Genomic DNA, 18,086 nt, shown 5'->3' with positions numbered 1-18,086 from the left:
ACTTCTAGGCCTATATAAGGGTCTTAAACCCTCTCTCTCCCTTCACATACAAATTTCTAACCCTAGGTGAGAGAAGAGAAAAGAAAGAGAAGGAAAGAGAGAGAAAGTGAGAGAGAGTTGGCATTTGTTCCTGGGATTCAATCCCATCACTCCACGTGCTTAACCACCACACCTGTATCACTTTTTCGGCAATTCCAACTCCGTACTTGGGTAAGAAAACTTAACCCTAATCTGTTTAAGGGTTTTCAATAGTGTAAGTGATGAAATAGCTAACCTATTTCATGATATAGGTTGCCGTTGTGCCGTAGACAAAGGCTTAGTATTTAAACTGAGTTCGTTTCGAGTCTACCGGCGAAAGGTGCAGACTAAATGTTTAGGTTATGGTTTTCAAGGCTTTCAATATCAGTTAATGATTTATGACTGATTTGAATGCTATCACATGCTTAGATACGATGTTTTCGGCGCTTTACACATGTATATGAACTATGTTGAATATAATGTATTTCATGTGTTTGTTGGTATGATTGAATGAGTATGGAATTTGGATTCGTGCTTGCCATGATTAGTCGTCGTGAATGTATGGCTGTTATGCGTGTGACAACTCCTTGGTGAAAGGATTTGCCCTAACACTCATTATTACTAACATACGTTACGTATGTTGAAGTGTGTAGTCTAAGTGCTTATGAAAATGTCTGAATGAGTAAATGCTTGTTTAAAGGTATGATATAAGGACGTTGAGACAGAATTCTCAACCTCCTTATCTATACTTATGGTTTCCTTTATGTAACCTATCATACTATTACGTGATTTGTGATGAAATGCCTATGTATGTTAACATGTACACTGGGTGTTTGTTAAAATGCTCAAATAAGATCTCTATGTGGATTGATTGCCACATGTTGTTCTTGACTATCACATGTGAAATAAATTATTTTGGAGTGTGTTTGGGACTATGGTATAGTCCAAGCAATAAGTAACAGGTCCTACATTAGTGGCTGAGGTTGTTTCGCCGCACCGGACGTGTTCGATAAATTCGAGTCGTACTTGGGTTGTCGACAGTGGTTAGGCCACACAGAGTGCTTACGCACTTCATGTCGATCAACTTGATATGCATTCGTACCATTCGAGCTCGTCAAGTAACCCGATTAGCCCGATCTATGTTCACCATGTATGGACGCTACTACTTGAACCTAAGATACCAAACTCACCAGTGGAAATCTCGTTAACCTTGGTACCTCGATCCGTTAAGACTCATGAGTCAGACATGGTGGAATGGGACACCGTGGTCAAGCTGTCAGCCTACGCTTGGGCGACGAGCCTCCCTGTAGTGACCAGTGAGCAACACTGCCTCGTGAGCCGAATACGGTGGTCTGGGACACTGTATTCGAGTTGCCGGTCTATACTGATCAGGTGACGAGCCCTTTGTAGTGACATCGAGCATACTCTGAGACTGCGTTGAGGTGACAAGTCTTTCCGTAGCAACTAGAGTATCAACCAGGCCTACCCCGACGTAGCCTGGCTGTGGTCCCCACTCGAGTTGGTGACGAGCCTTCAAAAATAGACTGCTAGTTAGTAGGGCATTAGTGGTAGTGACTTGAACTTGCCTATCGTATGTGACTGCTAGGATTGACTACCTTAGAATGGATCATTGTTTGGAAATTGATATAAGGGAGGTACCTTAGCTTCCCAATACTGTTGTATGAAAAGGTCTAATAAGAACTCGGTAATCATGTTTATGCACAGCATTGCATGTGCCTTTGGAGTTGAGCACTATGGAAGGGATGCATGTCGCGACCGTGAGATGAAGTTCACAGAGGGAGTGCAGGCGAGGGCATGCATTATTAATACATATCATGTTTGCATTAACCAGAGTACTTAGGGATGCTTGATTGTATTACTTTATTATTACTGTTTGACTGAATTGATAACATGTTAACCTTTGCTTTATAGCTCCACCGAGTTGATCTCTTACTCCCACATTACGGGATGGTGTTTTAAACACTAACCAGACCCTGTTTTAATTTTAGATGATGGTGATGCTTACGAAGCGGAGCCGGACTTTTATAATGACGAAGAGGGTTTCTCCTATATGCAGCCATCAGGCGAGTCTATGCAGACCATGTTCTGATCGATGGGGTTATAGGGATGCTGAATAGACGTCATTACACTTGTTATTTTGCACTTTTGGAATACCCATGTATATTCATTTTGTTCATTTTTGGAGTATACATGTATATATTTAACCTGGTAACATGTTCACACTCTAGAGACTTACAATAGTTTATATATTTTGTATATCTATCACAATATTCCGCTTGTGTAATTTAACTGTCTCTGGAGTATGATATGCTGATTTGGTATAATCTCATTCATGTGTAATGCACTAATATGGACAACATTCAATCATCATTACACATATGTTGCATAAGTGATGCATTGGAACTCGAGAGCTGAGCTTCTACTCGACCCCCGATTTTTAGGGCGTTACACCAAAGGAAGAAGTAACATCACCCACTAAATCAAACTCATCCTCCTTGTCTAGCAAGTGCCAACCAGGAAAGTGGCGAAACAAGGATTGCTTGCCCACCGAACACTATTTGTGGATGGTTGCCAAAGGAGGAGCCCAGGTCTTGAAGCCGAGAACATCCACGTCAAGGCAACCCTCCCACAATATATGAACTCTAAACCGCAAGTTAGCAATGGAACAACGTTGAGGACGGTGACTAAATCTCACAAACAAAAAAGCTAAGATATTCAGTCATTATCTAAATTTGTTTGAGAAATCTAATGTGATGGTACGAGCAATATCCTCAGGAGCCTATGAGCAGCAATGAGAGATGGTCAAAATGGTAAATAACTAGAGATTTTCATAGTCAGGTTGCCTCCCAACGAACATCATATCATTGTAGATGGCAGAGCATTCGATGATGCAACGACTTGCAGCACTCAGCTATATGAGGGAGAGAGCCAGGAAGATGGGATAAGAGATCAACCTCCTAAAAGTCAGGCCATGATTGGGGAGTTGTCATTGATAGGCACTCCTATAGCCAAAACTTCGCGAACATAAGAGATATTAGCACAAGATATACATGAAAAGAGGAAATACAAAGAAAATGGATAATAGTTAAATGGACAAAGGATACCCATAGGAAGGAGCAACAACCATGGAGGATGTGGGTATGCCCCAAGGTGCAATCGTTCGAGCCAAGAAACAACTTGGCCAAGACAATAGTCAAATGCTCTTCTTATGGAAAACTCGATGCATGGCATCGAAGAGCATCACAAATGGAAGAATGGCACCAACAAGAGAATAAATGAAAAACTCAAGCACTCCTATGTGATATGGCTTTAGAGTCGTATCTTGTTGGATAAAAGCTGTTTGTAAACACGTGTAACACCCCAAATTTTTGTCAGTTGGGGATTGGACATCCTTGGGTAGTACATTTTATTTATGGACTTGAGTGCTTGTCCGTGTGTGTATTCACACATGTTTAGGACCAAAAGGAGTGACCTTGGATCCACCAAAACCGCACTACTGAGTGAAATTTGAGAATTCTGAAGAATGTGGACAACAAGGTTCATTTGCACCGCGTAAACTGGGGCAGCACTGCTCAGTTACACCGAGTAAACCACGAGCAACCGAGCAAATCTGCATAGCAAGGTTCGGTTGCACCGAGTGGGATTCGATGTAACTGAGTAACTCTATTTAGCAATATTCTACATGTTCAGATTTTGACAGTTTTAGTGTACTGACTTCAAAAAGTTATATCTATTTTTCTATAGTTCCATTAAGGTGATAAAAAAACCATATTGAATCTTGATGAGTCTCGTTTCATGGAAAAATAAATAAAAACAAAACATAAAGGAGGTTAATTTTAGGACTTTTTGGAGACCGTACTAAAATCATTAGTTTTAGGCAGCTGGTACTCCCAGAATTTTTAGAAATTTTCTATAACTTAAAATGTAATGAATTTTGGTAGAATAAAGTAGACTTGATGATGAACTACTAGAAAAATAATAAAAATAATATAATAATTCAAAGTACCAAAATTATTATATGAAATAGACCTATTAAAACTAAAAATTTCTACAACCACATGTTGTCGATGAACCGCATATATCTTTTTCATCTTAGAGTTTTTGTATTCGATGTCTTCTTAGGAATTGCTTATAATCATACTAGGAATCATCCTATTTAATTAAATTAATATTTTATATTGTTTGGTACATTTTACTAATTTGGATAGCTTCGAGTATAGTTGAATTATAGTCCTTGATTAGGGTGATTAGAGCCGAATTACCATTTCCACTGATTACAAATAGGCCACACTATGAATATAACTAATCTAAACCCCAATCACTGTGCATGGGAAATCTCGCTACCCAATTCATCCTGAAAATGCCCAGATTCATCATATTAGATATAAATCGTATGTTACTAGCTGTTAAACCTGAAACTATAGAATAACGACCATCTTACCGGGCTTGACGTCCATCACGGATGTTGAGTCGGAATAGTGTCTAGAATTGCTCAACTTCGGCTGAAGGTCGGGTGCATGGGATGTGCAAATGCCTGAGTAAAAACTTAAAATATTAGGTGAATTAGGCTCTTTGCTCTTTTGCAAAGTTGCAACTTTCTAACTGTTGGGTTACAACCAAACTCAGAGTAGAAGTTAAGGATATTTTCTCACTTGTATTCGTATAGCCACGGCCCCGAATGATCATCGATGATCGTCCATCGCTAGTGGGCCCCCCACGGCTAATCGAAGCATCCGATTGCCACCTAGTTGTGATGAAATGTAGATCCCATAGCGAGGCACCTACCCCATGGTGTAGATAAGCTAGTAGGACCCCGGAAGGCCTTGTAAATCCAAAAGTGACCTCCCCCAGGACAAGTTTAATAGAAAGGGGAGGTATAGGGCCATTTTCAAATATTTCCGGCCTTATAAAAGCCTCATTTAACACCCCCTCACTCCCATATGAATTTTTATTGCCAAGGGAGGGAAAGAAGGAGAGGTGGAAAGAGGGTGAAGCAAGGGAGAGGAGCTGGTGTAGAGGATCTACCTCGCCCCCGCCAACCGACGACGCATCCGCACCAAGCCGTATTGCTGGAACTTCTCCCGACAACAATTTAAGGTGAGAAACCAATCTTTTCCTATGCGTTTTCTCTTGAGAACCAATTACATGATCCCTTATGAACCCATCGTCTTGTTGCAGGACATTGGAGAGGTAATTCATGGGAACTTAAGTTAGGAATGAGACCCCAAACCAGGCGCACCACTTCAAAGTGTGGACCTCCTTAGGTTTTCGTTTATTGAACCCCATGTCACAATTAATGATTTATGTTATAAATGGATGAATGCATGTTAATTTGTGCTAAATGATGATTTGTGTAATGCATAGACGAATGCATATAACCATTACCGATTATTTATTTGGGTAATGTATGAACTAATGCATGCTAATTAGTGTCGATTTATGATTGTGCAGTGCGTAGATGAATGCATGCTAACTAGTGCTAGTTACTATTGGTTGTGTGTGGATGAATGTGTGTTAATTAGTGTCAATTGATAATAGAGATAATGTGTAGATGAATGCATGTTAAACAGTGCGCACTCGTATGGCTGCTTACTTTCCATGTATTGATATCTTAGTGTAATGTCACCTGCATGTTCGATAAAATGCACTATAAAGTAGGATAGTCTGAATTCACTATTTATATACCTCCCTGTTAGTCACGGTGGTCAATTTATTAGTGCGATTGACTGACCGGGACTACATGGGTAGTCAACTTGGTCGGCAAACCGCGAATCCATGAGGTGGCCTCGATTGGGTTGGCCGGCAAACCGCGAATCCACGAGGGTGGCCTCGATTGGGTTGGCCACCCCAGACTAGTCCGATTGATCTGGGTTGAACACAGATAACCGGCAGTTGTCGGACTACACGGGATGCTTGCACCCAATGCCGGTGATGTCGAAGTTAGTCCGAGTCAACTGAATTAGCCTAATAGCCAACAAACTATGTGTGTTCACCATGTATGATTATGCTTGCCTGAATCTGAAGTACCCCATACCTTTGAGAGGCCTACTATTAACCGTTAGTAATACGATCCCCAAGTTTCGGGAGCCAAACATGGTGGTATGGGACACTGTGTCGGTGTTGTCGTCTAATGCTAGGGTGACGAGCCTCCCCGTAGTGACTAGCGAGCACAGGAGGTGATAGATCCTTGTTCGAATGGTCCTCATCAAATTATTCGGCCGATGGTTCCGTGTCAGAGTGTCATTCGAACAACCCGAGCATGAATGGAATTGGTTGACAAGTCATTCTTCCTGTTGTGATTTAGTTTTATGTGACAAGCCCGCACTTCGTAACTAAGTGATCATACTCGGTGTTTGGGTGACGACCCATACCGAGTTGATCCTCATGCCATTGAAATTATTGATTTGTATGATAAATGAGTGGTACCTAAGTTTAGATCATGGAACGCAGGCTCAGAGTCACTACAACCGCCCTGGGTTAAGTGATCTGGATAAGGTTGTTGATTAAATGGAGGTATTTTAGCTTCCTCAATCTTGTTAGATGAACGGACTTAGTTAAATAATCAGCTAACATGAACATTCATAGCATTGCATTAGCATAGATTGTGGCGACTCGGGCATTGTGGTCGCGTGTTGGGGGAGTGTTAGCATTTGTGAATGAGGTGTTAGAGTTGCTTATGAGGGAGTATTGGGTTATGAGAACATGCATCATCTCATTACAGCATGCACGTGCATTAATAAGAGCATTTAGGAACTGCGTAGTTAAGTTACTTTATTATTACTTGTGCTAGTGGAATTGATAATATGCGTAACTTAGAATTAATGGAACCAATGAGTTGATTACACACTCTCACTCTGGTACGGTATTTTAAAACACCAACCAGATAATATTATTGATGCAGGTACTATCAAGTTCTCAGACAGGTAAAGTTAGAGTGGCTTGAACCGCTGACATTTCGTTTCAGAGGATTGGACTATACTGAAAAAATTACACTTTAATCATTTCCGGTATGTATATTGTGGCTTGTATAACCCCGTCTTAGGCAATCAACACTATTAAAATTGTATTTTTACTCTATTTCGACAAGAAAACAAATGCGTTTGATTTGGAGAATTTTTCAATGATAACAAAGAATTCAATGGGAGAACAATGATCACAAGATATCTTATTCTGAGTTTATTTACATCCTCAGATTCTCTTGATTCTTAAAACAGAGTACAATCAATCAAAGTAATGAATGAAAGATAAGACAGTCCAATGGCAATTTCGGCAGCATTTCGATGCTTTTGTTATTCATCGCAAAGGTAGATGAGTCATGCAGACTAAAAGCCCTTGATTTGGTTGTGCGATAGGCATTGATCGTTCTTTCACTTATCCTTTCAGTCGTACGGACATACTCTTCTTTCTCCTAGAGCTCTTTCTCTATGCTTCACATTTCCTTTACTTTCCTTTTATGAATTCGGCAACTGGCGCACTTAATCAAGGAATAGGCATTTTGGGCAAGCATACTAACTGGTGCACAATCTAAGAAGAGATGGAAACTTCATGAACTTGGGTTGTGCCATATTTCTGTTGTACCATAATTTTGTTGTGCCATAATTTTGTTGTGCCATAATTCTATTGTGTCATAATTCTGTTGTGCCATAATTTCATTGTGCGGATCTTCCATCATGCACCACTTTCTCTCTCCTCTAGGAGTTCCTTGAGACTCTCCAACTTCTGTCTTTCCAAATGAAGACATAAGAGGGGTATTTATAGGCGTCTCGCACTTGTGAAGGCTATTTGCGCACAATAAGGTGCACACAACAGCTTCTAGCATGCAACAACTTCTAGCGCAGAATGCCTTGTAGCACGCAACAACTTCTAACACGCAACGCCTTCCAATGCGTAGCAGCTTCCAGCACACAGCAGCTTCTAGCGCACAACAGCTTCCAGTGCGCAATGCCTTCCAGTGCACAACAGCTTCCAATGCACATCAGCTTCCAGCGCGCAACAACTTCTAATGCACAACGCCTTCTAGCGTACAACATCTTCCAGTGCGCAATGCCTTCCAGTGTGCGACAGCTTCTAGTGCACAATAGCTTCCAGCGTGCAATGCCTTCCAGCGCACAACAGCTTCCATCGGGTAACAGCTTCCAGTGCACAGTAGGTCTTCAGCAGGGGTGGTGCGCAATAGGAGTCCAAGCGGGGCACACAATAGGAATTCAGGTAGGGGCACACAACAGGAATCTAGGTAGGGGTGCATAACAAGAATCTAGGTAGGGTCGTACAACAGGAGTCCAGGAAGGGGCACACAATAGGAGTCCAGGTATGGGGCGCACAACAGGAGTCCGGGCAGGGGGTACACAACTAGGAGAGCACAACCTTGGCAGCACAACTAGGGGCGCACAACCAGAGGCTTCTCAGCAAGGGCCTCTACACTCTAACAAGGATCACAATGAAATTTCTACACTGAGGCGATGGATGTGCGTTGAGACTTCTAGAGAGAGATATATATATATATATATATATATATATATTGTGGCCCAACATACTCTTAGCATGCATTCATTGATTGTTGTTATCTCTACCTCGTTTTGGATCCACTAATTTAAATTGCACTACTCTAATTATTCGCATGTGAAATTGATGTAAATCTAAACGAGGCCACATGTGCATTTTTCATTTGGTTAACACTTGGGATCTCGGGACCGGAGTCTATATACTCGGGTGCCGATTTTTGGGGTGTTACAACATGACTGACTAGCAGGCATGAGAATCCGAGATTTGGTTTGTCATCCCCCTCATTATAGTCCTCCTATAATCAATAGCATTTTGTGGGAATACATCCTGTCTTTTCACCTTAGTAGTCCTATGCATAGTCGGTACTATAGCCCTAATCATGACTACTAATAAAATAGGAATTGGAACCAAAATCCGGACGGAATATCCATGCCACATCGTCCAAAGTGATATAAATCTCCTAGAAAAATGTATTGGTCTCTGGGTGCCACCTCTCCATAAGGGCTACTATGAGACTGTGGTCTACAGAGGGGGGTATGCCCTGATCAGGTGCCCTAGGAAGTATCGTTAGAAGGCATATTTCACATAAGGTGCCTGGTTGTGAAGAAAATGGCACGTGTTCATACTATGAGATCGCATCCGTTCAATGCTCTCAGGCTCAAAGGCAAATACAAAGAATTAAAGGAACCAGGGTCCTACTATTAATAGGGGGAGGAAGGGGTGGTGCAAAAAGCAATCTCTTTCTTCACTCCTCACATAAGAAAATCCCCCCTTAGCGATGTCATGGATCGACTGCTCATGCCCTAGGCACTCCTCTTCCTAACAAGTAATTGATGAACGGAAGAATCCGGTTGGGCTAAGGCAGGCATCAAAAGTAACACTTCATTACTCATCCATTGGATAGCTCGACACTTTCGGATCGGCAGTTGAGATTAAATCTCAACGAGTACTTATTAGTATGAAACGATTGATATGTGTAGATTGTTTACCTCAGAGGTTGGTAGTGCAGGGACCGTTGTTCACAACCCCAAGTGTAGAGTCACGATGTAGTAATAATCTCAGTAAGACTTAGGTCGAATTTACAGGGACTAAAACTTGTACGTTTCCGAAATTAACTAGAAGTAGAACTAGAAGAAGATATGAAACTAATTCTGAAGTATTTTGAGATAGTAATTGTGAATAGAGTAATTAAAACTAAGAATTTAAATGTGGGAACTACGGTTTTAAGGATCCACTTGTAGTGTTCAGGGAGCCCTTTTGCCTGATTCAAGTAACATAATTAGAATTAGAGTCCCATCCTATCCAATTGAAAAATATATTAATAAAACCAAATATGAACTTCCATTGACCTAATTCTCAATGAAGGAGAACCATAATAATTGGTAGGGATTCCATCACCAAACCATGCTTGGGAGAGAATGACAAATAACAGGATTTACCAATCTTATAATCCCAAAGCAAGAGAATTATGAAGATTAGGAAGGATTCTATCACCCTACCATGCCCAAGGGACGATTATGAACAACAGGATTTACTAATTTTACAATCTGAAATCATGAAAAAAAAAATACTCAAAGCTATTGTAGATCTGCTGTAATTTGAGTCATAATAAACCATTAAAAATTGAAAGTATTCCTTAAATATCAAATTATAATCTATGGAGTTCAACATAAACATGAATCAAAGCAATAGAAACATCCCATCAAGCTACAAGCTTCACCTCTTAGCCCTAGCTAAGAGGTTTACCCAACCATAGACATGATTGGATCTAAAACCCTAAAAGAAAGCATGAAAACAACTAAGGAAGAAGAAGAAAACTCATGGCGATGGTTGCTCCACCCTTTTACTCAACTCCTTAAACCCTAGAAGATACCTAAGAATATCACAGGGAGTCCTATTTATAGTCGTGGAACTCTAACTTTTGCACGTGGTTGAAAAACTCTGGAAACCGCCTCAAATTTACGCAGTTTGCTAAAATAGACTTCACTCTGCGCAATTTTCTAAGATAAACTTCACTCTGTGTAATTTCACAAAATGACCCAGAGTTTCAGAGTATACTTTTTTAGGATTACTTTTTTCACTTCAAATCTTTGATTCTCTTTATTCCTCACTTAGTTTTCTTGGATCTTTGGCATACGAATTATTCAATCTTAGTCTCCTAAGATCCATCCCTTGCCTTGGTGATTCTTGAGTATCAAATTCATGCTTTTAACACTCTTTTCAATCCAAGCTCTTAAATTCACCTTGCAACACAAACATGAGTAAAATAGAACATTAAACATTATCATGTTTATAAAACCAAGATATAAATGGGGAGTAATATGCAATATTTGACCCTCAACACAATCCTCAATCAGCATTTTGCTAGTCTTAAGTAAAATATACAAAAAATATTTCGAGAACCACATGATAATTTCTATAAGTTGAAGTGGTTTTAAAAAAATAATCCAGATAATAGAATTCTAATGTTGTACATTACCTTCTCCTAAACTCTAGCACTCGGTAAGTTTCATAATCAAGTTCAAAGCATTAATCCTCCAGTTAGAACAATTCCAAACATTGAGTTTAATGAGTGTATAATGAACTTTATACTTATCATAATTAAAGGTTTAATTCGTAACTTTCATGATAATATTGTCAATTAAAAGAGCATTCGGGACAACTAAAACCTAAACCAAAACTTGTCTTACAGTTCATCTTTTAGTTCCCTCTTTTATTCCTCCATCTTTTGATTTTTCTATTGATGGCTTTCACGCTATGTCAACCTTTTTAAAGATCTTTAATAGGTAGCCCTTTTTGACGACAACTGTTTTTTGGCTACGAATTTTCTTTTTCTTTCTTTTTAATTATTCCCATTGAACATGATAGACAAATTTCTCAGGTCGGTTCCTTCCATGCTTAATAATCATCAAGTTAACAATTCAATATCAAACTGACACTTTAACATGTAAGCTAGATGTGACATGTGAAAGCATGACTCAATCAATGTTTAAAACTTTCTAATCAAGGCTTAATGACTTAACTTAATTTTGAGATCTCCCAAGTAACTAAACTCCTAGAGACATGAGGCATCAACATAAAGCATCTTGTAATTCTAATTTTTCAAAAAAATTCTAATTTCTGCAATTTTTGCTCAAAGACTAAGAAAACACTGATTAACTTGTCTAATCCACACCCCCAACTTAAAATCTGCATTGTCCTCAATTTAAAATAAATAAGCATGTAATGCAAAAGAGACAATGAAAAAAAAAGAGAAGTGATGGAAAGATAATACTTGAAGAAGAATTTTTTGAGGTTTTTCCAATGATCTCAGTGTGGAGCTGGGTTAGCACAAAAGACTCAACAGACAATAAGCAAACTATCCTAAACAACAGAAAGCAAACTATCCTAAAACAACGGAAAACAAACTATCCTAATCTTAAATTCTTTGAAAGCAGTAAACGTAACTAGGAAAGCAGGGGAAAGCTACTTAGTCATGCCGTAAGGTTCCTCATCTGACCAGTATCTTGATAAATTTTTTAGTAGGTTTCTCAACAAGATCATCCAAAAACCCTTTTTGCAATAGGCTTAGATGTCCTGGAGCATGAATTTCTAGAGAAATTTGTGGACCTCAACATAAAGTTTCCTTTTAATCTCCTAAGGTGTTCAAAGTACATATGATTCCCCTGAGATAGAGAAAGTTTCAGAGCTAATGCAATATGGTGAATTAGAGGCTACAAGTAGATAAAATCAAGAGAAATTCTCGGTAGGTGATGTAGTCACAACATATTCCAAAGTTTCAGACTTTGGTTTAACTTTTAGCTCCTCCTCCCTTAATGATAAACATTCAAGATCTATGGAAGGAGGGGCTTTAGAATAAAGGTTCTCTCGGTCAGTAACAACCACCGAGGTTTTTTTTTTTTTTTCCAAGGCATCCATAAACTATACAATTTCTAAAGTGTAGAGTGATCATGATATTGACTACTAAGGGTTGCGTGTATTTGGTTGCAACGCTTACTCTCATGTATCGTTAGTTGAGAGAGATAAGCTAGACCAAAGCGAAGAAACTTACCTTTGTGGGGTATGGTGATGGCATAAAATGGTACAAACTGTATGACTAGGTCGCTCGAAAAATTAGTTTGATTCGCAATGTTAGGTTTAATGAGGATGATTTGTTCCGCAAGGATAGGAAAAATCATCAGCGATTGATGTTAAAATCGAAAAGGGTGAGACACACTTTCAAGTTGAGCCGTATACAAATGTACATGAGCAAGTGGAGCGGCCACCTATCAAAAGAAATTTACCGAGAGATCGCAGATTACCAGTTAGATATAGAAATGACTCGAATGTTACATTTGCCCTCATTACATATGAAGGGGTTCTGTCTTAAGCATTGGATGACTTTGATGCTAAAGAGTGGATGGTGACAATGCATGATGAGATGGAATCTCTATATAAGAATTATACATGGGAGCTAGTGGATCTTCTAATTGGGTGAAAATTGATTAGTTATAAATAGATTTACAAGAAGGAGCATGATAGATAAAAGGCGAGATTGGTTGTGAAAGGGAATACATAGAAGGAGGATGTCAACTTCAGCGAGATTTTCATGCCTTTAGTCAAGCATGTGTTTATCAAATTTATATTGGCGTTGGTTCCTCGATACAACATAGAATTGGAACAGATGCACATGAAAACTGTTTTCCTACACGGGGAGTTGGATGAGCAGATTTATATGAAACAACCAGAAGGGTTCAAAGTACAAGGGGTTGAGAATAAAGTTTGTAGGTTGAGTATGTCATTATATGAGGCAGTGGTATAAAAAGTCTGATACTTTCATGATGGGTCAACGATTTACCAGGAGTGAGTATAATCATCGTATTTATTACTAGGCATTGGATGATGGATAATTCATTGTGTAACACCTTGAACATTTCAATACCCGAGTATTGAAAGTTCTCAGGTGTTACCATGAAGTTAACTTAATATTTACATGTGTACGATACCAATCTACCTATCCAAACCTTGTATCTAATCTCCAACATGAATCAGACCATTGGAAATAATCCCCATTCATATCTTAAGTCGTCAGATCCATCGTTTATCAGGCCATGCCACCAAATGTTGAAATCCATTACTTAACGAGATAATCCAACCATCTGATTATGGAAACAATCATTAGATTTCAACTAGGATCAATTAAGAGCCCTTATAAACCACGAAGGTCAGACCCGAAGTTGACATGATCATTGATTTTAAGACAAGATCATCCATCATGTGATTTGACATAGTACCTTCCCTTGAAGGAATTGGCGAATAGCTCCCTATCCGTAATAATCTAGATGTAAGTCCATTTATAAGAATTGTTTTCAAAGATGCATACAACCACGTAGAACCATTAGATTTCACAAAACTCTTAGACCTGCTAAAATTACGAAAACACCATTAACCTGTACCTTGAATTCTAGATCACATGGTTCTCACGATCTGTTTGATGAGAAACCTTATACCATGCCAATATATCATAAATTAACTATACATGCCAAATTACAACCCTTAGATCAGCGAGATTCGTAGTTAAAACAACAATTCACTCGATATGTACCTCCCAAGGACCGTGATCACCTGATATTTTAGGACGAGCCGTACCTATAACTGATAGAACAAATGAACAGACTGGATCCATTGAGATCATCAATGTGGACCCCACTCTAGGTGGTGCACGCACACAGTAGGGGTACAACGTTGTACCGAACCTGTAAGGTGGTCAAACCGGGTTTGATCCGCAAGAAACAAAGAAGGATTCCTTCTTCCCATTTTTCCTAACGCAAAGAATTTGAACGGACGGCTACTGATATCATCCATGACCTACTAACTTGGTCTATATGAACGATCAAAGCCACCCATCTAAAACAGACGGGACCTCCAACCAAGACCCAACAAGCCTCACCATGAATGAATCAGAGATCGTCCCCACCCTTCTGGATGTTCGGATCATAACAACGAGATTAACTCGATGGGCCACACCGAACTTAAATGAAAAGAATCTCCTCCCAGGCTAATATTTCACGACGAAGCTAATGAAGGGAGTATATTTCCCAGATGTTCGTGATCATGGACCCAACCATTAACGCAAGAAGACTCTTCCACAGCAGACGCGAACAACGATGAATCCAGATCAAACCGAGCGTGTCTACAAGTTGGACAGCCAACCTTTAGATCACAACCCCGATCCCGACCATCCAAATCCCTGAAAAGAGTAATTCGACTGCTTCCATGAAGTTAGATCGGGAAGATCAAATCGATGGGCACTCTGACTACGGTCATTACACGAGCCTCTTTTCGACGTTCACTGTGCAAAAAATAGGGCTGCGTAAATGCATACGTAAACGGTCCTTATGCATGAAGGATCTAGAAATCCTTAGGCTTATAAAAGCCTCTCTCGTCCAATGATGAAAGAGAAAGAAAAGGCAGCGAGATGAGAGAAAGAGAAGCAGGAAAAGAAAAGAAATAAAGAGAAAGAAAGAGAAAGAGAAGAAAAGAAAGAGAAAGAAAAGAAAAGAAAAGAAAGGAAAAGGAAAGAAATAAAAGAGAGTCAGGTGTTGGGCCGAGTTAACTCGGTTAGTATCTTGGTTAGTATCAGATGAGATCTTGGTTGGTTGATTAGACTCGTTTTTCTGGTCAAGTTGTAAGTACTGATAAAGGTAAGTCGCCTTCTTACATGATAACATATGTTAAATTTCTAAATTAGAGTAATAATTTATTTAACCTAAACATAGATGAAGGATGAAACCCTAATCATGTAGTTTATATACTCTATAGTTTAAGTTGAATCTAAAGTACATGCACTGAGTTCTAACAACATAAGAGGATGCTTCGACAACTAAGGTGAGTGTTTTTTCCTTTAAGCTTACATTAATTTAAGTTGATGTGAATTATCTTGCCTTTTGCGTGCTTTCATGATTTCCTTCGTGCAATTATTTAATTTATTATTAACAATTGTCTACCCTTTTGGGAATTATGATATGATGTTAATTACAAGTAATCTTTATGAATTTATGTGGGGCAATGAATACAAGCATTGCCCTTTCCTTTACCATTTTTTAAAGTTAACCCTTGTTAACCATCTGTTTATTGAGCTGACCTTTATTAAGTTGGTCATTGCTGCTCCCCTTTTGCCGAGTTATCCATTACTACTCTCCTCTTTGTTAAGTTGGCCATTGCCACTTTTCGATTTGCTCAGTTGGCCATTGTCACTCTCCTCTTTATTTTGTTAGCCTTGTGCTATTTACCTTTAAGGCTTGGGCATGTGTCTTAATATTCAAAAACCTCCATAATTCATTTTATCCCTCTATAAGTACAAGTGATGTATTAAGAGATATCACAACTAGTGATTCAAATATTTTATCATGGACGTAATATGCACTGGGTAGAGACCCTCTTGGTCAACGCGTAATTTCATGGATTTTGAGTAGTGGTGCACAAATCAATATAAGTAATTCGTAATGCGTGTTACATCACTTCCAGGATTGGATGTTACAAGTAATCACTCCATGAACAAATCATGTCAGGTAATTCATCGGACTCATGTTGTGCTGCCTTGAAGTGTTCACGTAAATCCACGGTAGAGTTGGACATGCCGGTGAATCTCCGTAGTGTGAGAATGCGAGGTGATCCGGGTTTTCTATGAATTATATTCCATATTGTGATGATCACTAAGTATGATGAGTCGCACAACTTTGCTAGACATTCATCTCATGTAGGTTGTTTGCGTATACTGATACTTCTTATAATAGTGGGGTACATGACATATCGAAACTCTTACATTACTTTTATAAATCTCTTGAATTATTGTTAATCTCAAAGGATAACCATCACTATCAGTAGGGTGTTGACCCTCTCCAACTGTATAGATGATGTAAGTGATGTACAGATTAAAGACCTAGAGGACCATCTCCCTATGAAAGATTATACGGAAAGAAGAAGAAGATAGTTTTATGATTTAGTTTTACACTTCTACTGTGAACTCAATAATGTAATAAGCTCCCATTAAGAGGGCATTTGATTATTTACGGAATTCATTTACTTTGATGAAATAATCAATACAATCGATTTTATTCTTGTGAATGTTACCGTTATGAATATATCTAGATGTGATATAAATAATATATACATATATATATTGCGATTTTAAAGCATCGAAGTTGTACATTATTAACACCTGATTTTCTCAGGCATGATTACAAACTCTGGTCGTGAAAATTTAGGATGTTACACATTATATTGGTATTGTACATAAATGACATGCCTATCGGCAACCATAGCATATCTGAGATCGATATGTTAAAGACTCGATTGTCAGGGACATTTGGAATGAAAGATATGGGAGTTGCAAAGAGAATTCTCGATAGGTATTCAAAGAGATAGACACGAGAGCATGCTACAGTTATCACATGCATAATACCTTCAGAATATATTCTTTAAGTTTGGTATGGATAAGGAGAAACCGGTTATCACATCCTATGTTGCTCACTTTAGGCTTTCTTCATAATAATGCCCTACTATATATGAAGAAAAGTATTTGATGTATCGTCTGCCCTATTCGAGAGTCATTGGTAGTTTGATGTATGGCATGGTCTCTACGAGACCATATATCTTACATGTAATGGGTGTTATGAGTAGACACATGACTAACCCCAATAAATAGCATTGTGAGGCAGTGAAATGATTATTGTAGTATATACAAGGTACAATGGACTACGTCTTGATGTTTGAAAAGTCAGGGGACAAGTTAATAGGCTATGTGAATGTCGAGTACGCGGGTAATATGGATAATAGAATATCAACTTCCGGCTACTCATTTATTATAACGGGTGGTGTGATCGGTTAGATATCGAAGATTCAACATGTGGTGGGTCTTTTCCATAACCGAAGCAAAGTATTTGATGGTGACGGATGCGTTCAAAGAAAATATTTGGTTTAGAGGGACAATAAATCAACTTGGATATTGGTAAGAGGCCATGTCGGTTGTAGACACCCCATCTTGAGCTAATAAGTTCATAGAGTTTGAATAGATGGATGGACAACCACACCTTGGTCATAAACCTTAACCCTATAAGCATAAACCTTATAAAACTTATTCTTAAACCCTAAACTCAACCCATCTAACTGAGTCAACCCAGCCAGCCTAACTTTAAGCCCTATGAACCCAAAACCCTTGAGCCTTGAGTCAACTCACCAAGTTGACTCACCTGGTCAGCCTACCCAAGTTTATAACCTAGTTAACTCATCTAGTCAAGCCCATAACCAAGCCCAATTTCAAGCCCAGTCAAAGGAATGGCCGAAACCTGAAACCACCGACCCCTCAACGCAAAGCCTCCACATGCTTGGAGAATGATCCCTTCCAAAACAAGGAGTCCAAGTGGGGACCGGCGGCAGCCAGGTTACCGCCAGCCACATGGCACTCCCCTTCTCTCGGGCAGCATCCCTCGAGAATGTGGGTTGCTCCTTTTTTGAACCTCAAGTGTGTGGATGAGGTGCATTTACTCCGATGCCTATCTCCTTAC

This window comes from Magnolia sinica, chromosome 8 (assembly GCF_029962835.1).
Source record: "Magnolia sinica isolate HGM2019 chromosome 8, MsV1, whole genome shotgun sequence".
In the NCBI taxonomy this organism is placed as follows: domain Eukaryota; kingdom Viridiplantae; phylum Streptophyta; class Magnoliopsida; order Magnoliales; family Magnoliaceae; genus Magnolia; species Magnolia sinica.
The sequence above is the reverse complement of the archived record's forward strand: the minus strand, read 5'-3'. Positions refer to the sequence as shown.